General features: G+C 42.2%; 1 protein-coding gene and 1 non-coding gene across 2 annotated transcripts in view; both read left to right on the forward strand.

The window, feature by feature from the left end:
- LOC144672966 (uncharacterized) overlaps nucleotides 1–25420 on the forward strand; it is a 572457-nt gene that overhangs the window by 55492 nt on the left and 491545 nt on the right. The gene's annotated exons all lie outside the window — the stretch shown is intronic.
- On the forward strand, nucleotides 23479–23560 carry trnal-aag (transfer RNA leucine (anticodon AAG)). The gene has a single exon. It is a non-coding gene; the product is annotated as a tRNA-Leu (tRNA).

The raw sequence follows: 25420 nt of genomic DNA on the forward strand, positions 1-25420 counted from the left end.
CAATAACCGTGTTTCAATAACCCTGTGTCAATGACCATTTGTCAATAACCGTGTGTCAGTAAAGGGGTGTCAATAGCCATGTGTCAATAACCCTGTGTCAATAACCGGGTGTCAATGACTGTATATCAATATAGATAGTGTGTCAATAACCATGTGTCAATAACCATGTGTCAATGACCGTGTGTCATAAATTGTGTGTCAATAACTGTGTGTCAATAACCATGTGTCAATAGCATTGTGTCAATAACAGTGTATCAATAACTGGGTGTCAATGACTGTATATCAATAACCGCGTGTCAATGACCGTGTGTCAATAACCCTGTGTCAATAACCGGGTGTCAATAACCGTGTAATAATAACCGTGTGTCAATCACCAGGTGTGAAATACCAGTTGTCAATAACCCTGTGTCAATAAACGTGTGCCAATAACCGTGTGTCAATAACAGTGTGTCAATAACCTTGTGTCAATGACTGTATATCAATAACCGTGTGTCAATAACCGTGTGTCAATAACCGTGTCTCAATAATTGCGTGTCAATACCCAGTGTCAATAACAGTGTGTCAATAACCGTGTCTCAATGACTGTGTGTCAATAACCGTGTGTCAATGACCGTGTGTCAATAACTGTGTGTCAACAACCGGGTATCAATAACCATGTGTGAATAACCGGGATTCAAAAACCGTATGTCAATAACCATGAGTCAATGACCGTGTGTCAATAACCCGTTGTCAATAATCGTGCGTCGACAACCATGTGTCAATAACCGGGTGTCAATGGCTGTGTGTCAATAACCGCGTGTCAATAGCCATGTTTCAATAACCGGGTGTCAATGGCCGAGTGTCAATAACCGTGTGTCAATAACTGGGTGTCGCTGATTTTATATCAATAACCGTGTGTCAATAACCGCCTGTCAATAGCCGTGTTTCAATAACCGGGTGTCAATGGCCGTGTGTCAATAACCGGGTGTCGCTGACTTTATATCAATAACCGTTTGTCAATAACCGTGTGTCAATAACTGTGTGTCAATGACCATGTGTGAATAACTGTGCATCAATATCCGTGTGTCAATAACCCTGTGTCAGTAACCTTGTGTCAATAACCATGTGTCAATAACTGGGTGTCAATGACTGCATATCAATAACCGTGTGTCAATGACCGTGTGTCAATAACCGTATGTCAATGACCGGGTGTCAATAACCATGTTTCAATAACCATGTGTCAATAACTGGGAGTCAATAACCGTGTGTCAATAACCCTGTGTCAATAACTGCGTGTCAATAACCACGTGTCAATAACCACGTGTCAATAACCATGCGTCAATAACCCTGTGTCAATAACCGCGTGTCAATAACCACGTTTCAATAACCACGCGTCAATAATCGTGTGTCAATAACTCTGTGTCAATAACCGCGTGTCAATAACCGCGTGTCAATAACCGTGTGTCAATAACCATGCGTCAATAACCCTATGTCAATAAATGTGTCTCAATAACCATGTGACAATGACCAAGTGTCAATAACCCTGTTTCAATAAACGGGTGTCAATGACCATGTGTCAATAACGATGAGTCAATTACCGTGTGTCAATAACACTGAGTCAATAATCGTGTGTTGATAACCGTGTGTCAATAACCGGGTGTCAATGGCCGTGTGTCAATAACCGCGTGTCAATAGCCGTGTTTCAATAACCGGGTGTCAATGGCCGTGTGTCAATAACCGGGTGTCGCTGATTTTATATCAATAACTGCGTGTCAATAACTGTGTGTCAATAACTGTGTGTCAATAACCGTGTATCAATAACTGGGTGTCAATGACTGTATATCAATAAACGCGTGTCAATGACCGTGTGTCAATAACCCTGTGTCAATACCCGGGTGTCAATAACCGTATATCAATAACCGTGTTTCAATAACCCTGTGTCAATGACCATTTGTCAGTAACCGTGTGTCAGTAACGGGGTGTCAATAACCGTGTGTCAATAACCCTGTGTCAATAACCGGGTGTCAATGACTGTATATCAATAACATGATGTCAATAACCATGTGTCAATAACCATGTGTCAATGACCGTGTGTCATAAACTGTGTGTCAATAACCATGTGTCAATAACCGAGTGTCAATAGCATTGTGTCAATAACCGTGTATCAATAACTGGGTGTCAATGACAGTATATCAATAACCGCATGTCAATGACCGCGTGTCAATAATCCTGTGTCAATAACCGGGTGTCAATAACCGTGTATCAATAACTGTGTGTCAATCACCAGGTGTGAATAAGAGGTTGTCAATAACCCTGTGTCAGTAAACATGTGCCAATGACCGTGCGTCTATAACTGTGTGTCAATAACCGTGTGTCAATAACCTTGTGTCAATGACTGTATATCAATAACCGTGTGTCAATAACCGTGTGTCAATAATTGCGTGTCAATACCCAGTGTCAATAACAGTGTGTCAATAACTGTGTGTCAATAACCGTGTTTCAATGACTGTGTGTCAATCACTGTGTGTCAATAACCATGTGTCAATAACCCTGTGTCAGTAACCATGTGTCAATAATGGTGTGTCAATAACTGTGTGTCAATGGCTGCATATCAATAACCGTGTGTCAATGACCGTGTGTCAATAACCGTGTGTCAATGACCGTGTGTCAATAACCGTGTGTCAATAACCGGGTATCAATAACCATGTGTGAATAACCAGGATTCAAAAACCGTATGTCAATAACCATGAGTCAATTACCGTGTGTCAATAACCCGTTGTCAATAATCGTGCATCGACAACCATCTGTCAATAACCGGGCGTCAATGGCCGTGTGTCAATAACCGCCTGTCAATAGCCGTATTTCAATAACCGGGTGTCAATGGCCATGTGTCAATAACCGGGTGTCACTGACATTATCAATAGTATTTGTCAATAACCGTGTGTCAAAAACTGTGTGTCAATGACCATGTGTGAATAACTGTGCGTCAATAACCGTGTGTCAATAACCCTGTGTCAGTAACCTTGTGTCAATAACCAAGTATCAATAACTGGGTGTCAATGACTGCATATCACTAACCGTGTGTCAATAACTGGGAGTTAATAACCGTGTGTCAATAACCCTGTGTCAATAACTGTGTGTCAATAACCGTGTGTCAATGACCGGGTGTCAATAACCATGTGTCAATAATCACGTGTCAATAACTGGGAGTCAATAACCGTGTGTCAATAACCCTGTGTCAATAACCATGTGTCAATAACCGCGTGTCAATAACCACGTTTCAATAACCATGCGTCAATAACCCTGTGTCAATAAATGTGTCTCAATAACCATATGACAATGACCAAGTGTCAATAACCCTGTTTCAATAACCAGATGTCAATAACCATGTGTCAATAACCAGGTGTCAATAAGCATATGCGAATAACCGGGTTTCAAAAACCGTATGTCAATATTCGTGTGTCGATAACCGTGTGTCAATAACCGCGTGTCAATAGCCATGTTTCAATAACCGTGCGTCAATAACCGGGTGTCACTGACTTTATATCACTAACCGTGTGTCAATAACCATGTGTCAATAACCATGTGTCAATAACTGGGAGTCAATAACTGTGTGTCAATAACCCTGTGTCAATAACTGCGTGTCAATAACTGCGTGTCAATAACCGCGTGTCAATAACCATGTGTCAATAACCATGCGTCAATAACCCTGTGTCAATAAATGTGTCTCAATAACCATGTGACAATGACCAAGTGTCAATAACGCTGTTTCAATAACCGGGTGTCAATAACCATGTGTCAATAACCGCGTGTCAATAACCCTGTGTCAATAACTGTGTGTCAATAACCGTGTGTCAATGACCGGGTGTCAATAACCATGTGTCAATAATCACGTGTCAATAACTAGGAGTCAATAACCGTGTGTCAATAACCCTGTGTCAATAACCATGTGTCAATAACCAGGTGTCAATAAGCATATGCGAATAACCGGGTTTCAAAAACCGTATGTCAATATTCGTGTGTCGATAACCGTGTGTCAATAACCGCGTGTCAATAGCCATGTTTCAATAACCGGGTGTCAATGGCCGTGTGTCAATAACCGTGCGTCAATAACCGGGTGTCACTGACTTTATATCAATAACCGTGTGTCAATAACCGTGTGTCAATAAACGTGTGTCAATGACCGTGTGTCAGTAACCATGTGTCAATAACCGTGTGTCAATAACTGGGTGTCAATGGCTGCATATCAATAACTGTGTGCCAATGACCGTGTGTCAATAACCGTGTTTCAATGACCGAGTGTCCATAACTGTGTATCAATAATCGTGTGTCAATAACCGTGTGGCAATAACTGGGTGTCAATGACTGCATATCAATAACCATGTGTCAATGACCGTGTGTCAATAACCGTGTGTCAATGACCGGGTGTCAATAACCATGTGTCAATAACCATGTGTCAATAACTGGGAGTCAATAACTGTGTGTCAATAACCCTGTGTCAATAACTGCGTGTCAATAACCGCGTGTCAATAACCATGTGTCAATAACCACGTGTCAATAACCCTGTGTCAATAAATGTGTCTCAATAACCATGTGACAATGACCAAGTGTCAATAACGCTGTTTCAATAACCGGGTGTCAATAACCATGTGTCAGTAACCATGACTCAATTACCGCGTGTCAATGACACGGAGTCAATAATCGTGTGTCAATAACCATGTGTCAATAGCCGGGTGTCAATGGCCGTGTGTCAATAACCGCGTGTCAATGGCCGTGTTTCAATAACCGGGTGTCAATGGCTGTGTGTCAATAACCGTGCAACAATAACTGGGTGTCACTGACTTTATATCAATAACCGTGTGTCAATGACCGTGTGTCAGTAACCATGTGTCAATAACCGTGTGGCAATAACTGGGTGTCATTAACCTTGTGTCAGTAAGTGTGTGTGAATAACTGTGTGGCAATAACTGGGTGTCAATGACTGTATATCAATAACCGTGTGTCAATAACCGTGTGTCAATAACCGTGCGTCAATAACTGCATGTAAATACCCTATGTCAATAACCGTGTGTCAATATCCGTGCGTCAGTAACCGGGTGTCAATTATCGGGTGTCAATAACCGTGTGTCAATAACCCTCTGTCAATAACCGGGTGTCAATGACTGTGTGTCAATAACCGTGTGTAGATAACCGGGTGTCAATAACCATGTGTCAATAACCGGGTGTCAATAACCATGTGTGAATAACTGGGTTTCAAAAACCGTATGTCCATAACCATGAGTCAATTACCGTGTGTCAATAACACGGTGTCAATAATTGTGTGTTGATAACTGTGTATCAATAACCGGGTGTCAATGGCTGTGTTTCAATAACCGGGTGTCAATGGCCGTGTGTCAATAACTGTGTGTCAATAATCGGGTGTCACTGAGTTTATATCAATAACTGTGTGTCAATAACCGTGTGTCAATAACCGTTTGTAAATGACCGTGTGTCAATCACTGTGTGTCAATAACCATGTGTCAATAACCCTGTGTCAGTAACCATGTGTCAATGACGGTGTGTCAATAACCATGTGGCAATAACTGGGTGTCAATAACCATGTGTCAATAAGTGTGCGTGAATAACCGTGTGTCAATAACCGTGTGGCAATAACTGGGTGTCAATGACTGTATATCAATAACCGTGTGTCAATAACCATGTGTCAATAACCGTGTGTCAATAACCGGGTGTCAATGGCCGTGTGTCACTAACCGTGTGTCAATAACCGGGTGTCACTAACCGTGTGTCAATAACCAGGTGTCAATAACCATGTGTCAATAACCGCGTGTCAATAACCGCGTGTCAATAACCGCATGTCAATAACCATGTGACAATGACCGTGTTTCAATAACCCTGTTTCAATAACCGGGTATCAATAACCATGTGTCAATAACCGGGTGTCAGTAACCATGTGTGAATAACTGGGTTTCAAAAACCGTATGTCAATAACCATGAGTCAATTAATGTGTGTCAATAACCCGGTGTCAATAACTGTGTGTCAATAACTGAGTGTCAATAACCGTGTGTGAATATCCGTGTGTCAATAAGCGTGTGTCAATAACTATGTGTCAATAACCGGGTGTCAATAACCGGTGTCATTAAGGGGGTGTCAATAACAGTTTGTCAAAATCCGGGTGTCAATAACCGTGTGTCAATAACTCTGTGTCAATAACCATGTGTCAATGACTGCATATTAATAAATGGGTGTCAATAACTGTTTTTCAATAACTGTGTGCCAATAACTGTGTGTCAATAGCCGTGTGTGAATAACCATGTGTCAATAAGCGTGTGTCAATAACCATGTGTCATTAACCAGGTGTCAATAGCCGTGTGTCAATAAATGCGTGTCAATAGTCATGTGGTAATAACCGCGTGTCAATAACCCTTTGTCAATAACCGTGAGTTCATATGCGTGTGTCAATATCCATCTGTCAATAACCGGGTGTCAATAACCGGGTGTCAATAACCCTGTGTCAATGACTGTGTGTTAATAACAGTTTGTCAAAATCCGGGTGTGAATAACCGTGTGTCAATAACCGTGTGTCAATAACACTGTGTGAATAACCATGTGTCAATGACTGTATATCAACAACAGGATGTCAATTACTGTGTTTCTATTACCGCGTGTCAATAACCATGTGTCAATGACCATGTGTCAATAACCGTGTGTCAATAACCGTGTGTCCATGACCGTGGGTCAATAACCGTGTGTCAATAATCGTGTGTCAATAACCAAGTGTCAATGACTTTATATTAATAACCGGGCGTCAATAAACGTTTGTCAATAACTGTTTGTCAATAACTGTGTGTCAATAACCGTGTGTCAATAACCGGGTGTCTATAACCATGTGTCAATATCTATGTGTACATGACCGTGGGTCAATAACTGTGTGTCCAATAACTGTGTGTCAATGACCATGTGTCAATAACCGTGTGTCAATAACCATGTGTCAATAACCGTGTGTCAATAACTGTCTGTCAATAACAATGTGCCAATAACCGTGTGTCAATAACCACATGTCAATAACCGTGTGTCAATAACCGGGTGTCTATAACCATGTGTCAATAACTGTGTGTACATGACCGTGGGTCAATAACCGTTTGTCCAATAACCGTGTGTCAATAACAATGTGTCAATAAACGCGTGTCAATAACCGCGTGTCAATAACCAAGTGTCAATAACTACGCGTCAATAACCATGTGACAATGACCGTGTTTCAATAACCCTGTTTCAATAACCGGGTGTCAATAACCATGTGTCAATAACCGGGTGTCAGTAACCATGTGTGAATAACCGGGTTTCAAAAACCGTATGTCAATAACCATGAGTCAATTACCGTGTGTCAATAACCCGGTGTCAATAATCGTGTGTTGATAACCGTGTGTCAATAACCGGGTGTCAATAACCGTGTGTCAATAAATGCGTGTCAATAGCCATGTGACAATAACTGCGTGTCAATAACCCTTTGTCAATAACCGTGAGTTCATATGCGTGTGTCAATTTCCATGTGTCAATAACCGGGTGTCAATAACTGGGTGTCAATAACCCTATGTCAATGACCGTGTGTTAATAACAGTTTGTCAAAATCCGGGTGTCAATAACCGTGTGTCAATAACCCTGTGTCAATAACCATGTGTCAATGACTGTATATCAACAACAGGATGTCAATTACTGCATTTCTATTGCCGCGTGTCAATAACCATGTGTCAATGACCATGTGTCAATAACTGTGCGGTCAATAACCGTGTGTCCATGACCGTGGGTCAATAACTGTGTGTCAATAATCGTGTGTCAATAACCAAGAGTCAATGACTTTATATTAATAACCGGGTGTCAATAAACATTTGTCAATAACTGTGTGTCAATAACTGTGTGTCAATAACCGTGTGTCAATAACTGGGTGTCAATAACCATTTGTCAATATCTATGTGTACATGACCGTGGGTCAATAACCGTGTGTCCAATAACTGTGTGTCAATGACCATGTGTCAATAACCGTGTGTTAATAAACATGTGTCAATAACCGTGTGTCAATAACTGTCTGTCAATAACAATGTGTCAATAACCGTGTGTCAATAACCGTGTGTCAATGTCCGGGTGTCACTAACCGTGTGTCAATAACCATGTGTCAATAACCGGGTCTCACTAACCGTGTGTCAATAACCAGGTGTCAATAACCTTGTGTCAATAACCACGTGTCAATAACCGCGTGTCAATAACCACGTGTCAATAACCATGTGTCAATAACCATGTGACAATGACCGTGTTTCAATAACCCTGTTTCAAAAACTGGGTATCAATAACCATGTGTCAATAACCGGGTGTCAGTAACCATGTGTGAATAACTGGGTTTCAAAAACCGTCTGTCAATAACCATGAGTCAATTAACGTGTGTCAATAACCCGGTGTCAATAACTGTGTGTCAATAACTGAGTTTCAATAACCGTGTGTGAATATCCGTGTGTCAATAAGCGTGTGTCAATAACCATGTGTCAATAACCGGTTGTCAATAACCCTATGTCAATAACCGTGTGTCAATGACCTTGTGTCAATAACTGTGTGTAAATAACCGTGTATCAATAACCTTTTGTCAATAACTGGGTATCAATGACTGTATATCAATAACCGGGTGTCTATAACCATGTGTCAATAAACATGTGTCAATAACTGTGTGTCAATACCCTGTGCCATTAGCTGTGTGTCAATACCCTGTCTCAATAACCAGGTGTCAATAACCGTGTGTCAATAACCGTCTGTCAATAAGCGTGTGTCAATAACCGTGTGTCAATAAGCGTGTGTCAATAACCATGTGTCAATAACCGTGTGTCAATAACCGTGTGTCAATAACCGCGTGTCAATATCCATGTGTCAATAACCGGGTGTCAATGAGCGGGTGTCAATAATCCTGTGTCAATGACCGTGTGTCAATTACCCTGTGTCAATAACCATGTGTCAATGACTGTATATCAACAACAGGATCGCAATAACCGTGTGTCAATAACTGTGTGTCAATAACCATGTGTCAAAGACTGTGTGTCAACAATCGTGTGTCAATAACTGTGTGTCCATGACCCTGTGTCAATAACCGTGTGTCAATAATCATGTGTCAATAACCAGGTGTCAATGACTGTGTATTAATAACCGGGTGTCAATAACCGTTTATCAATAACTGTGTGTCAATAACTGTGTATCAATAACAGTGTGTCAATAACCGGGTGTCAATAACCATGTGTCAATGACTGTGGGTCAATAACCGTGTGTCCAATAACCGTGTGTCAATGTCCATGTGTCAATAACCGTGTGTCAATAACCGTGTGTCAATAACCGTGTGTCAATAACCCTGTGTCAATAACCCTGTGTCAATAACCATGTGTCAGTAACCGCGTGTCAATAACTGAGTGTCAATAACCGCGTGTCAATAACCACGTGTCAATAACCACACGTCAATAACCCTGTGTCATTAAATGTGTGTCAATAACCATGTGACAATGACCGTGTGTCAATAACCCTGTTTCAATAACCGGGTGTCAATAACCATGTGTCAATAACCAGGTGTCAATAAGCATATGCGAATAACCGGGTTTCAAAAACCGTATGTCAATAACCATGAGTCAATTACCGTGTGTCAATAACCCGGTGTCAATAATCGTGTGTCAATAACCGTGTGTCAATAACCGGGTGTCAATGGTCGTGTGTCAATAACCGCATGTCAATAGCCGTGTTTCAATAACCAGGTATCAATGGCTGTGTGTCAGTAACCGTGTGTCAATAATCGGGTGTCACTGACTTTATATCAATAACCGTTTGTCGATAACCGTGTGTCAATAACCGGGTGTCAATGGTCGTGTGTCAATAACCGCATGTCAATAGCCGTGTTTCAATAACCGGGTGTCAATGGCCGTGTGTCAGTAACCATCTGTCAATAATCGGGTGTCACTGACTTTATATCAATAACCGTTTGTCAATAACCGTGTGTCAATAACCACGTGTCAATAACCACGCGTCAATAACCCTGTGTCATTAAATGTGTGTCAATAACCATGTGACAATGACCGTGTGTCAATAACCCTGTTTCAATAATCGGGTGTCAGTAACCATGTGTCAATAACCGTGTGTCAATAACTGGGTGTCAATGACTGCATATCAATAACTGTGTGTCAATAACCATGTGTCAATAACCATGTGTCATTAACCATGTGTCAATAACCATGAGTCAATAGCCATGTGTCAATAAACGTGCATCAATAGCCTTATGTGAATAACCACATATCGATACACAAATGTCAATAAACATGTGTCAATAACTGCGTGTCACTTGCCGTGTGTCAATAGTGTGTTGTTGATAACTTTGCATCAATAATAGTGTGTCAATAACTGTGTATCACTAACCATGTGTCAACAAGCACATGTCCATAACTGTGTTAATAAACCACATGTCAATAAACATATATCATTAGCTGCATGTTCTTAATTGCATGTCAATAACAGTGTGTCAATAACTATGTGTTGATAGCCGTGTGTCAATAACAGTGTGTCAATAACCACATGTCAATAACCACATGTCGATAACCATGTGTTGATAGCCATGTGTCAATAACCTTGCGTCAATAACCCTGTGTCAATAAATGTGTGTCAATAACCATGTGACAATGACCGTGGGTCAATAACCATGTTTCAATAACCGGGTGTCAATAACCATGTGTCAATAACCGGGTATCAATAACCATGTGTGAATAATCGGGTTTCAAAAACCGTATGGCAATAACCATGTGTCAATTACCGTGTGTCAATAACCCGTTGTCAATAATCGCGTGTCGATAACCGTGTGTCAATAACCGGGTGTCAATGGCCGTGTGTCAATAACCGCCTGTCCATAGCCGTGTTTCAATAACCGGGTGTCAATGGCCGAGTGTCAATAACCAGGTGTCACTGACTTTATATCAATAACCGTGTGTCAATAATCGTTTGTCAATAACTGTGTGTCAGTAACCGTGTGTCAATAACCCTGTGTCAGTAACCATGTGTCAATAACCATGTGTCAATAACTGGGTGTCAATGACTGCATATCAATAACCGTATGTCAATGACCGTGCGTCAATATCCGTCTCTCAATAACCATGTGTCAATAACCGTGTGTCAATAACCATGTGTCAATAACCATGTGTCAATAACCGGGAGTCAATAACCGTGTGTCAATAACCCTGTGTCAATAACCTTGTGTCAATAACCGCATGTCAATAACCGCGTGTCAATAACCACGCGTCAATATCCCTGTGCCAATAAATGTGTCTCAATAACCGTGTGACAATGACCAAGTGTCAATAACCCTGTTTCAATAACCGGGTGTCAATAACCATGTGTCAATAACCGGGTTTCAAAAACCGTATGTCAATAACCATGAGTCAATTACCGTGTGTCAATAGCATGGTGTCAATAATCATGTGTCGATAACCATGTGTCAATAACCGGGTGTCAATGGCCGTGTGTCAATAACCGCGTGTCAATAGCCGTGTTTCAAGAACCGGGTGTCAATGACTGTGTGTCAATCACTGTGTGTCAATTACCATGTGTAACAAACCCTGTGCCAGTAACCATGTGTCAATAACCGTGTGTCAATAACTGGGTGTCAATGGCTGCATATCAATAACCGTGTGTCAATGACTGTGTCTCAATAACCGTGTGTCAATGACCATGTGTCAATAACTGTGTGTCAATAACTGTGTGTCAATAACCGTGTGTCAATAACCGTGTGGCAATAACTGGGTGTCAAAAACCATGTGTCAATAAATGTGTGTGAATAACCATGTGTCAATAACCGTGTGGCAATAACTGGGTGTCAATGACTGTATATCAGTAACCGTGTGTCAATAACCGTGTGTCAGTAACCATGTGTCAATAACTGCATGTCAATACCCTGTGTCAATAACCGTGTGTTAATAAGCACGTGTCAATGTCCATGTGTCAATAAATGCGTGTCAATAACCCTGTGTCAATAACTGTGAGTCAATAACCGTGTGTCAATAACCCTGTGTCAATAACCGTGTGTCAATAACCGTGTGTCAATAACCGGGTGTCAATAACCGGGTGTCAATAACCGTGTGTCAATAACCCTCTGTCAATAACCGTGTGTCAATAACTGTGTGTCAATAACCGGGTGTCAATAACCGGGTGTCAATAATCGTGTGTCAATAACCATGTGACCATAACCGTGTGTCAATAACCGTGTGTCAATAACCATGTGTCAATAACCATGTGTTAATAACCGGGAGTCAATAACCGTGTGTCCATAACCCTGTGTCAATAAACATGTGTCAATAACTGCATGTCAATAACCGCGTGTCAATAACCACGTGTCAATAACCACGCGTCAATAACCCTGTGCCAATAAATGTACCTCAATAACCATGTGACAATGACCAAGTGTCAATAACCCTGTTTCAATAACCGGGTGTCAATAACCATGTGTCAATAACCGGGTGTCAATAACCATGTGTGAATAACTGGGTTTCAAAAACCGTATGTCAATAACCATGAGTCAATTACCGTGTGTCAATAGCATGGTGTCAATAATCATGTGTCGATAACCATGTGTCAATAACTGGGTGTCAATGGCCGTGTGTCAATAACCGCGTGTCAATAGCCATGTTTCAAGAACCGGGTGTCAATGACCGTGTGTCAATCACTGTGTGTCAATTACCATGTGTCACAAACCCTGTGCCAGTAACCATGTGTCAATAACCATGTGTCAATAATTGGGTGTCAATGGCTGCATATCAATAACCGTGTGTCAATGACCGTGTGTCAATAACTGTGTGTCAATAACTGGGTGTCAATAACCATGTGTCAATAAATGTGTGTGAATAACCGTGTGTGAATAACCGTGTGGCAATAACTGGGTGTCAATGACTGTATATCAATAACCGTGTGTCAATAACCGTGTGTCAATAACCATGTGTCAATAACTGCATGTCAATACCCTGTGTCAATAACCGTGTGTTAATAAGCATGTGTCAATGTCCATGTGTCAATAAATGCGTGTCAATAACCCTGTGTCAATAACTGTGAGTCAATAACCAGGTGTCAATAACCCTGTGCCAATAACCGTGTGTCAATAACCTTGTGTCAATAACCGGGTGTAAATAACCGGGTGTCAATAACCGTGTGTCAATAACCCTCTGTCAATAACCAGGTGTCAATAACCATGTGTCAATGACCATGTGTCAATAATCGTGTGTCAATAATCATGTGTCCATAACCGTGTGTCAATAACCGTGTGCCAATAATCACGTGTCAATAACCGTGTGTCAATAACCAGGTGTCAATGACTGTATATCAATAACCGCGTATCAATAACCGTGTGTCAATAACAGTGTGTCAATAACCGTGTTTCAATAACCGTGTGTCAATAACCGTGTGTCAATAACCATGTGTCAATAACCATGTGTCAATAACTGCGTGTTAATAACTGCACGTCAATAACCATGTGTCAAGAAACGTGTCGTTAACTGTGTGTCAGTAACTGTGTGTCAATAAATGTGTGTTACTCTCCGTGTCTCAATAATGGTGTGTCAATAACTGCATGTTGCTAGTCTTGTGTCAATAACCATGTGTTAATAACAGTGTGTAAATAAGTGCCTCTCACTAACTGTGTGTCAATAACCAGCTATCCATAACTGCGTGCCAATAAGCACAAGTCAAGAACTGCATGTCAATATACATTTATTGCCCATCCCTATTCTCCCTTCAGAAGGTGATGATGAGCTGCCTTCTTGAACCACTGCACTCCCTATGGTGTAGGTACATCCACAGTACTGTTAGGAAGGGATTTCCAGGGCTTTGACCCAGTGTCAGTGAAGGAACGGTGATATATTTCCAAGTCAGTATGGAGAGTGGTTTGGAGGTGAACTTCCAGGTGGTGATGTTCCCTTGTGTCTGCTGCCCTTGTAGTGGTCATGGGTTTGGAAGATGCTGTCTAAGGAGCCTTGGTGAATTCCTGCAGTGCATCTTGTAGATGGTACACACTGCTGCTACTGTGTGTCGGTGGTGGAGGGAGTGAATGTTTGTGGATGGGGTGCCAATCAAGTGGGCTGCTTTGTGTGTCAATAACCATGAGTCAGTAGCCATGTGTCAATAAACGTGCATCAATAGCCTTATGTGAATAACCACATATCGATAAACATATGTCAATAAACATGTGTCAATAACTGCGTGTCACTTGCCGTGTGTCAATAGTGTGTTGTTGATAACTTTGCATCAATAATAGTGTGTCAATAACTGTGTATCACTAACCATGTGTCAACAAGCACATGTCCATAACTGTGTTAATAAACCACATGTCAATAAACATATATCATTAGCTGCATGTTCTTAATTGCATGTCAATAACAATGTGTCAATAACTGTGTGTTGATAGCCGTGTGTCAATAACAGTGTGTCAATAACCACATGTCAATAACCATGTGTTGATAGCCGTGTGTCAATAACAGTGTGTCAATAACCACATGTCAATAACCGTGTGTTGATAATTGCATGGTGCTAACCATGTGTCAATATGTGCATGTCGATAACCACATGTCAATAATGGCTTGTCAATAAATATGTGTCAATAACCACATGTCAAAAACCGCGTTCATAGTCATGTGTCAATAACCGCATGCCAGTAGCCACATGTTACTAACTGCATGTCAATAACCATGTCAATAACTGCATGTGGATATATGCATGTCAATAAATGTGTGCCAATAACCAAGTGTCAATAACCATGTGTTGATAACCATGTGTCGAAAGTCATGTGGCAATAACCTCATATCAATAACTGCATGTCACTCGCCGTGTGTCAATAAGTGTGTGTTGATAACTGTGTGTCAATAATAGTGTGTCAATAACCATGTATCGCTAACCATGTGTCAACAAGCACATGTCCATAACTGTGTGTCAATAACCGTGTTAATTAATCACATCAATAAACGTGTAGCAATACATGCATGTTGTTAACTGCATGTCAATAATAGTCTGTCGATAACCATGTCGAAAACAGTGTGTCGATAACCAAGTGTCAATAACTGAGTGTTGATAACCGTGTGTCAATAGCTACATATTGCTAACCATGTGTCAATAAGCACATTGATAACTGTGTGTCAATAACCATGTTAATAACTGTATCGCTAACTGTGTATCACTAACCATGTGTCAATAAGCACATGTCCATAATTATGTGTCAATAACCATATGTTAATAAACCACATGCCTATAAACGTGTATCAATAACTGTGTATTATTAATTTCATGTCAATAATAGTGTGTCAATAACCGTGTGTTGATAACCATGTGTCCATAACTGCATGTCAATAAACATGTGTCATTAACCGAGTGCTGATAACCGTGTGTCAATAATTGCATATCACTAACTATGTGTCAATAAGCACATTGATAACTGTGTGTCAATAACCTGTGTCTATAATCACATGTCAATGAATGTGTATCAATAGCTCGCGTTGATAACTACATGTCAATCGTGTGTCAAAAACCATGTATCAACAACAGTATGTCAATAACTGAGTGTTGATAACCATGTGTCAATAACCAAATGTCAATAACTGTGTTGCTAACCTTGTGTCAAAAAGTACATGTCACTACCTGTGTGTCAATAACCGCGTATCAATAAACACGTGTCAATAACCGAGTGTTGACAACCGCATGTCAATAAACACGTGTCAATAACAGCATGTTGATAACCGTGTGTCATAATCGGGTATTGACAACTGTATGTCAATAACCGAGTGTCGCTAACCGTGTTGATAACCGTGTGTCAACAACCACGGGTCGATAACCGAGCGTCAATAATTGTGTCAATAACCACGTGTGGCTAACCGTGTGTCAATAAATGCATATTGTTAGCTGTGTGTCCGTGACCGGGTGTCGATAACCGCAATGTAATTAACTGCATGATATTAACCGTGGGTAAATAACCACATTTCGATAACCATGTGTCATTAACCGAATGTTGACAGTCGTGTGTCGATAACCGTGTGGAAATTTGGTTCCTGGAGTTTTGAGTTCCAGCTGAGAAAAACGATCAAGATTGGAAGGAATGAGGGAAATTGCGCCAGGTTAAAGGTTGCAGTTAAATGACAATATTTAGTTAGGGATTATATTTAGGTAAAAAGCTGTAGGTTACAGAGGAAGTGAAGGTGGAATTGGTAACATTTCCCAGGGTAACTGCAAGGGGTGAGGTGATATAATCACTGCAGGCATTTTCCCCCTAACTAAGGAAATGAAAGCCTTTGGTTTCAGTATTTTAAAGCTGCCTTTTTCAGCTTTTGCAACAAACCACGTCATATGTTGCTGCATCTGAGTGAAAACTGAGCAAGACTCAATGTAAACTCAGTGCAACAAATATGTCAACATATCCCAGCAACATGCAATAGCTTCGGGATGAAGGAATCAGGATGAGGAGCTCTCTGACACCACACTTTCCTGTTACAGACCCCATTCCATCCCAAGTGTGCCGGCGGATCCGTAGCGTTTCCTGCAATGATCCGTTTTGGTGTCGCACGGTAACTCAGGGAGACTATTATTGAACGAAAATTCGGGAATACGAGAATCTTTGTTTAAGTTATTTTCTTGCCTTTTGTTTAGACTGGGCCGGCAGAACCGCCTTAAATTACGCCAGAATCCTTTTGATTCGAGACCTCCACCGCTTTCCTTGCGCTGGTTTGATCCTCTGGTTGAGCGAGAGCTGCTGTTTACCCTCCTGACATTTCAGTTTTAAATTCCTCTTACCTGTCTTGTTCTGCTTTGGTCCCGAACTAAGGACAGACTGAACTCACACACTGGAAAACGGCTGTGTTAACACCGGTAGCAGTAGAATAGGCGGAGCCAGCCAACAATTTCAAACAGGTAGCAAGAGATTAGGGAAATGTATCATTCCCACTGCCCTTTCTCACCCCGGTGCAGCTGCTTGGGACTGACTCTCAGCTCGCCCCACTCCTGTCCATCCAGAGAATGATTTACAATGACTTCTCTTCCTGCTCCGCACACCCCACACCCCCCCCTCCCTCTCTCTCTCTCTCTCAGCCCCTCCTCTTTCGCATCTAAATGCAGCCCCGGTAACAGGAAGCAGTTGACCATTGACACCCGGCTGGACATGACAGGAAAAGGCTTTTCACTCCTCCACCCTTGTTTAACCATCATTCACTGCGTACCCCACATCCAGCACCGTGAGCAGAAATGTCTTCCAATTGAAAAGTGAGAAGGTTGAAAGCTCTTGTCCCCTGTCTCCTTTCCCCAAAATCCCATCCCGTAACGGCTGACTTTAGTCAGACAACTGAAACCAGATGATTTGCAAACTTGCAGTCACACGTCGCTCCAAAATGAGCTCCTGAGATTCGTTTCTGTCACCAGCGATTTATTTAACTCAGATAAAAGCAAAATACTGCGGATGCTGGAAATCTGAAACAAGAAAAATGCTGGAAAGACTCAGGAGGTGGAGAGAAAGACAGAATTAACGTTTCCAGTCCTTATGACTGAGGAAGAGCCACACGGACTCGAAACGTTAACTCTGTCTTTCTCCCCACAGATGCTGTCAGACTTGCTGAGTTTTTGCATCCATGTTTATTTCTCATTTGTTTGTGCACCCAGTCAGACTGCTTCTTTCTACCTCCGTCACATTACCCGACTTCAGCCTGACTCAGCTGCTGAAATCCTCGTCGGTGCCACACTCGCACTCCCGGCCGCTTTCCCACCCTCTGAGGGGACGTGAGGTGAGGTCACTCAAAACTCTGCTGCCCTTAACTCACACCAAACCCCCGTTCCTCCATCGCCCCCCCGCCCCGTGCTCGCTCCATTAGCTCAAACCAGCTCTTGATATTAAAATTCTTATCCTTGTTTTCAAATCTTTTCATCTCCCCCATCCCTTATTTCTGTCTGCTCCAGTTCGACAAGATCCCCGAGACTTCAGCACTTGTCGAATTCTAACCTCTTTGACATCTTCGATTTAATCTGCCCACCACTTGTCTGGGCCCAGCTACTGTGCGTACAAATGATTCCTAACACTCCCACTACTCTATCCCCTACTTTCTCTCTCTCTCTCTCTGTCACTATCTCTCAATTTCCCTCTCTCTCTTGTTAATTTCCCCCTCTATCAATCTTCCACTCATTCCCACGGCCTATCGTTCTCTCACATTCACACTCTCCTCGCACTGTCAATCCTCTTTCTCTGTTTCGCTGTCTCTCTGCCTACCTCCCACTCTTCCATCATCCCTCCTCTCCCTCCCTCTCTGAGTAGCGGGGCCCAAGGTTTCTCTGAAAGTGTGACTGACCTATTGGTTGTGAATCATTTCGAGTGCTACCAATTCTGTGACCCTGTTGCCCCTCTCCTCTCGCACACACATTATATACCGTTGGATTCGGAGGAAGTCTTGCACCCTGTCTCGCCTCCTCCCCGCCCCCCCCAGCAATGCCCGTACCCTTTCACAAAGCCTTACACGTGTTTCTGTCCTGGGGCCGAGGGCGCATTCTCGCCTCCTGCTTTTCCTCAGGGATTAACCGTGTCGGATGAGTCGGCAAATCGGATTTAGATTCTTGACCTTTATTGCTTTTTATCTACTGGCTGCTCACAAAAGGGACAGCAGCTCACTTTCCTCGCCTCTGACCACGATCGGAAATCTCTTATTTCAAAGGGATTAAATTTTAATTGAAAGCATTTAATTTCAGTGTGTGTACATCACTGGCTTAGCCTTCAGCAACGCATTTCCGTTTAAACAAGAACTTTTATTTTTTTCAAAAGAATATATTACAACCTGCGCAATTATATCAGTTACTTTGAATTGTGTATAGGGTCCAATGTAGAATATAACACACATGGATCGATCTAATTCAGATGAAAACGTACAGAAATCTCCTTTCTCTCAAAGAGGAAACTTCATTCAGCGCCGGAATTCACTTGTTTTAATTTTCCTGTTTAATAATTCTTAATATTTCGGCTCGAAATTCATTCCGCTGCAGTTTCTCCGCCTTTTTGACCTCCCGTCAGTTTCGGAAGAGCATTGATCAGATTTATTAGTTTGACAATAATTCCGCTCCTTCTGAAATAGACAATTTTATAAATCGCTTGGCGCGCACACAGTTTAAAAGGATGAAGAGTGTGGATGGAGTTTCCATTGGCAGGAGGAGCAGTAACCAGAGAGAGAGAGAGGGAGAGATTGAAGAGGACTAGAGAAAAGGAACCAAAGGGGGAGGCGAGGAAGACTTGATTTTAACGAATTGGTACGTGCTGCAGACTCAATAGTAACTTTCAAAAGGGGAATTGGATAAATATCTGAACGGGTGAACGTGAAGGAATATGGGGGAAGGAGCAGGAGTGAATGGGGCCAATTGGATAGCCCTCTCAAAGGGTCGGCACAAGTACGATGGGCCGAATGTGTTGTGACGTTCTATGCATTACTCTCTCCATCTCCCTCTCTATTCACTCATCTCGGCGTCTTTATCTCCAACCCTCACTCTCTCTCTCTCTGTCTCTGTCGTATACTGTATTTCTTTCCCCTGTTTCTCTGTCCCTCTATCTTTCAGTATTTATTACCGGCTATTTTCAGTTTTAAACATCATATTTTCCTGATTTTCTATTTATCTCTTTTCCTTTTTTTTCTATTTTCTAAATTTCCCTCTTTTTTTCTCTTCCATCCTCCATTGTCTTGATCTCCCATCTGTCACATCTTTTCATCGCCCATATCCCGTCCCCCTGACTGTAGAGATGTCACGTCGCCTTCACGGGAGGGCGCCTGAGAGACTCTTGCTCCAGGCTCTGCATTAAACAGCCAGTGAATGGCCACATAATGAGATTTGTTGCTGCACATTCTCTGGCTGGAGTTAGTCACTTGTCACAGGAGCATGATGAACTATTAATGCTACAGTCATGAGCTGCTTCATGGAATTCCCTGATCCCCTTCACCGCCAATACCTTCTTTAGAAAAAGGCAAAGCGGCTTAGTTATACATTGAAACCGCTCATCCCAGTTTACAACCGATTTGGACTCACTCTGCCAACCATGTCGGAGTCTTTAAAGATTAGAGAGCAAATTAAACCCTTTTTTTGTAACATTTAACCTTTGGCGGCACTTCCGTTTAAACAGAGGATATCAAACTTCAATAGGAGGGAGGAGGAAAGCGTTTCAAAAGTTAACAGCAACATTTAGAAAATGATGCAAAGCTCCAAATCCGCGCCATTAATAAACCATCGCTCTTGTAGATGGAGCCGGGTTCATCTCCATAGCGAATGTTCCAAGCTGAGAAACCCGGGGAGGTACAATGTGCAAAATAAACAGGAAGAAATGGTTAGATAATGTAATTTTTTTTTTATAAGTCTGTAGGTTATGGGAGGGAGGGTAGAGCAGGGTTAAAGGACCCATTGTGTCTGTTCTCTTGGGAAAGAAGGGTTAGAGAACTACCTGTTGGGTAAATTAAGGGCCCCCGCAGAGAAAGAGCCGTAAGACGGAGCGAAGTTTCTTAGAAAGTATACATAAAATAGTGAAAAAATGGGATAAAGTTGAATGCTGGGTTTAGGGCCGTTAGGCTTGAACGTGTCTGTATCTGAAAGATTTAGATATGTGCAACTGTATTCTTTACCAACGCTTCTCCCTATCGACTCCTAAAATATTGGTGTACCAGATGCACGATGGGCCGATTGGCCTCATTTTGTGATTCTATATTAGTTATAGAGGTTTGTCTTGTGCCTTAAACAGTCTCATAACTCGACTTGCCATATATTGTGGTTACAAGAGCAGGTCTGAGGCTGGGAATCCTGCAGTGAGTAACTCACCTCTTGACTCCCCAAAGCCTGTCCACCATCTACAAGGCACAAGTCAGGAGTGTGATGGAATACTCCCCACTTGCCTGGATGAGTGCAGCTCCCACAACACTCGAGAAGCTCAACACCATCCAGGACAAAGCAGCCCCGCTTGATTGGCACCACATCCACAAACATTCACTCCTTCCATCACCGACGCACAGTAGCAGCAGTGTGTACCATCTACAAGATGCACTGCAGGAATTCACCAAGGCTCCTTAGGCAGCACTTTCCAAACCCATGACCACTACTATCTAGAAGGACAAGGGCAGCAGATAGATGGGAACACCACCACCTGGAAGTACCCCTCCAAGTCACTCACCATCCTGACTTGGAAATATATCGGCCATTGCTTCACTGTCACTGGGTCAAAATCCTGGAACTCCCTCCCTAACAGTACTGTGGGTGTACCTACACCACATGGACTGCAGCGGTTCAAGAAGGCAGCTCACCACTACTTTCTTAAGGGGCAACTAGGAATGGGCAATAAATGCTGGCCCAGCCAGCGAAACCCACATCCTGTGAATGAATAAAAAAAATTCTCTTTCAGGCAATTCTCACAAAAATAGAAATACTTGAATTTATTTAGCACTTTTCAAGGGGAGGTCTCAAAGCGCTTTTTGCAGCCAATGAAGTCATTGTTGCATTATAGAAAACGCAGCAGCCAATTTGCACACAGCAAGATCCCACAAACAATAATCTGATGATATCAAGATAACCTGTATTTTGTGATAAAAGCCAAATATTGCAGTTACTGGAAATCTGAAACAAAGACAGAAAATGCTGGAAAAACTCAGCAGGTCTGACAACATCTGTGGAGAGAGAAACAGAGTTAATGTTTTGAGCCTAATGTGACTCTTCTTTGGAATCTCCTTCTGTGCTGTCTCTCTAAGGTGAAGTGGATTTATACTGACACAGAGATCACAATACAGATTGTTGGTGTTTCTCTTCCATACAACAGTGTCCTAACCCGATGTCCCACTCCATCTCCAGATCCTTTTTCTACCCTACACATCCTAACATGTTAAATATTGACATGGTATCAGTGGTAGTAACTCCCACAGCCTCACACTGTCTGTGTAAAGAGGTTTCTCCTATTCTTTTTTCTAAATCTTACATTTAATCTTCTATCTCTGCCCCTTGTTCTAAACCCTCTCACGGACGCAGTCTGTTTTCATCTCTCCTTTTCCTCATGGCCTGACTCATAAAAAGGAGCACAATGACCTTTTTAGGGACTGTAGAATAACTTTTTTGATGGGGTGAGCCTAGGGCCTGGGAGCAGGTAATTGTTTGTGAGGTAGATTGTAGCTCAACCTGCGATCCACTGAGAACTCACTCAAAATGCAGCAAGAATCTGTGTCAGTATTTTGATCTTATTACAGAAAAAGACCTTTGGGTTCATTGAATCTGCTCTGACTAATTTGAAAAGCATTCTGGTCCACTTCCCTGCAATGTTTCGGTGTACATGTCCATAGATCCCTGAAGGCAGCAGGTAGATAAGGTGGTTAAGGAGGCATCTAAGTTGTTTGCCTTTATTAGTCGAGGCATTAAATGCAAGAGCAGGAAGGTTATGTTGGAGCTTTATAAGGCGTTAGTTAGGCCACAGCAGGAGTACTGTGTACAGTTCCGTTTGCCACACTATAGGATGTGATTGCACTGGAGAGGGTGCAGAGGAGATTCACCAGGATGTTGCCTGCGCTGGAGCAATTCAGCTATAGGCTAGGGTTGTTTTCCTTGGAGCAGAGAAGGCTGAGGGGGGACCTGATAGAGGTATACAAAATTATGAGAGGCATAGACAGGGTAGACAGGAAGAAACTATTCCCCTTAGCGGAGGTGTCAATAACCTGGGGGCATAGATTTAAGGTAAGGGGCAGGAGGTTTAGAGGGGGTTTGAGGTAACATTTTTTCACTCAGAGGGTAGTTAGAATCTGGAACACGCTGCCTGAGGGGGTGGTAGAGGCAGGAACCCTCACAACATTTAAGAAGTATTTAGATGAGCACTTTAAACACCATAGCTCACAGGCTACAGTGCTAGAAAATGCTGGAAAATGAGATTTGAATAGATAGGGGCTTGATGGCCGGCACGGACACGATGGGCCGAAGGGCCTGTTCTGTGCTGTATAGCTCTATGACTCTATAAGAGAAGACTGAGTAGGACCTGACTGAGGTGTACAAAATTATGAGGGTACATGAATCTGGCCGGTAGGAAGAAACATTTCCCCTTAGCGGAGGGGTCAATAACCTGGGGGCAAAGATTTAAGGTAAGGGGCAGGGGTTTTGAGGTAACATTTTTTCAGCCAGAGGGTGGTTAGTCACTGCCTGAGGGGGTGGTAGAGGCAGAAACCCTCACAACATTTAAGAAGTATTTAGATGAGCACTTGAAACGCCAGAGCACACAGGGCTAGGGGGCAAGTGCCGGAAAATGGGATTTGAATAGGTAGGGGCTTGATGACCGGCACGGACACGATGGGCCGAAGGGTCTCTTTCCGTGCTGTAAAAGCTCTAGGACTCTAAATACTCGGTCTCTCTGGTATCCTTTTACCAGATACAGATATTATATAACAACTTCTCTCCGATGAGCTGCTATTTCAGAGAGCAGGCGGACTGCTTTCTCCAGCGGTAGCGTGGCCGAGCGGTCTAAGGCGCTGGATTAAGGCTCCAGTCTCTTCGGGGGCGTGGGTTCGAATCCCACCGCTGCCACAGTACATTTTTAAACAGATTTTATAACGTGGACACCTCGAGCAGAAACCCTATTAGAGTAAACGGCAGGCATATTATAACTAGCATGAACATTTAAAAGGAAATTAGTCAGAAACAATTTTTATTTTTTACCTGATTACCTTGAGCTTGCATTTAGATTTATCCGATATTTTACCATAAAATGAATATTCAGCTGAAAATCATGGGAAAACGTAATAACTTACAGCAGTATGATAAATTAAAGGTTCCCTTTCACTTTGCCGTCTAGCCTGAAGCATGTTTGAGGTCTATTTCTAAATAGTACACACAAAATACTGCAAACACTCGGCTCTGTCTGTGGAGAGGACAGACATTTTGTCAGTTATTGTATCGACCCTTCGCTAGAACTGAAAACAATTACAGACGAACAAAGTTTAGAAAGGGGGAGAGAAAATGTACACGCAGGAAAATAGGTGAACCCGCAAAGTGTTTAAATAGGACAAGAATGTAGATCACACACCAACACCGACAGAAACCGCCCACAGCCACTTCCCGAAAACGCTGTTACATAAGAACATAATAGGAGTAGGCCATTCGGCCCCTCCAGCCTGTTCCGCCATTCAATAAGATATTAGAAAAACCCATGACTTCTTCAGAGCAGGGAGAAGAGTCATATGGACTCGAAACGTTAACTCTGTTTCTCTCTCCACAGATGCTGTTAGACCTGCTGGGTTTTTCCAGCATTTTCTGTTTTTGTTTCAGATTTCCAGCATCCACAGTATTTTGCTTTTATCTTGGCTGATCTGTTTGTGTTTCGATTTCCACATTCCCATCTAGCCCCGATAACCTTTGATTCCCTTGCCTAACAAGAATCTATCTACCTCTGCCTTAAAAATATTCAATGACCCCACCTCCACCATCTTCGGAGGGAGAGAGTTCCAAAGTTGCACAACCCTCGGAGAGAAAAAAATTCTCCTCATCTCTGTCCTAAAAGGGCAACCCCTAATTTTAAAACAGTGCCCCCCTAGTCCTGGACTCACCCACAAGAGGAAACATCCTTTCCACGTCCACCTTGTCAAGGCCGTTCAGGATCTTGTAAACTTCAATCAAATCACCCCTCACTCTTCTAAACTCCAGTGGAAACAAGCCCAGTCTGTCCAACCTTTTCTCATAAGACAACCCACTCATTCCAGGTATCAATCTATTCAGTACCAATATTCCATACACAATACATAAAGCTTAGATGCAACATTTTTTGCTAAGGTTTTCACTTGATGAAGCAACATCATAGTTTAATTAACAAAAATAACTTAACTGACAGTTAAAAACACAGAGCCAAGTGAGCAGCAAGGCATTTGAGAAAAAGAGGCAGGTTATGATAGAAATTTAATTCTGAAATAACTTCATAATCAGCCCTTAAACTGAGAATATCCACACAACGTGAACAATAAATTGCACATTTAAGATAGTAAAATCTCTCATTATGTTTCAGCAAAACTGAAGAAAATGCACAGCAATTGAAAGAAGAAAAGATTAGGAAGAGTAATAAAAAGTCATGGTAAAAGAGGTGGTAATTAAGAGGGTACGATGAGGAATAAAGAACATGAGGTCATTGAGCATCGCGATCTTGTGCTGCCACTCAGTCAGATCATGGCTGATCTCCACCTTGACTCCATTTACCCAACTTTTCTCTTAACTAAGCAAAAATGATCATCTCGGCCTTCAAAATGTCAATTGTCCCAACATCCACAGATTTTTAGAGAGAGAATTCCAGACTTCGACTAACATAGGAGCATAGAAAAATGCTTCTTCATTTCACCCCTAAATGACTTGGCTCTAAGTTTAAGATTATGCCCCCCTTATACCGGACCCTTCCACCCC

Source organism: Cetorhinus maximus, unplaced genomic scaffold (assembly GCF_964194155.1).
Source record: "Cetorhinus maximus unplaced genomic scaffold, sCetMax3.hap1.1 HAP1_SCAFFOLD_174, whole genome shotgun sequence".
Classification (NCBI taxonomy): domain Eukaryota; kingdom Metazoa; phylum Chordata; class Chondrichthyes; order Lamniformes; family Cetorhinidae; genus Cetorhinus; species Cetorhinus maximus.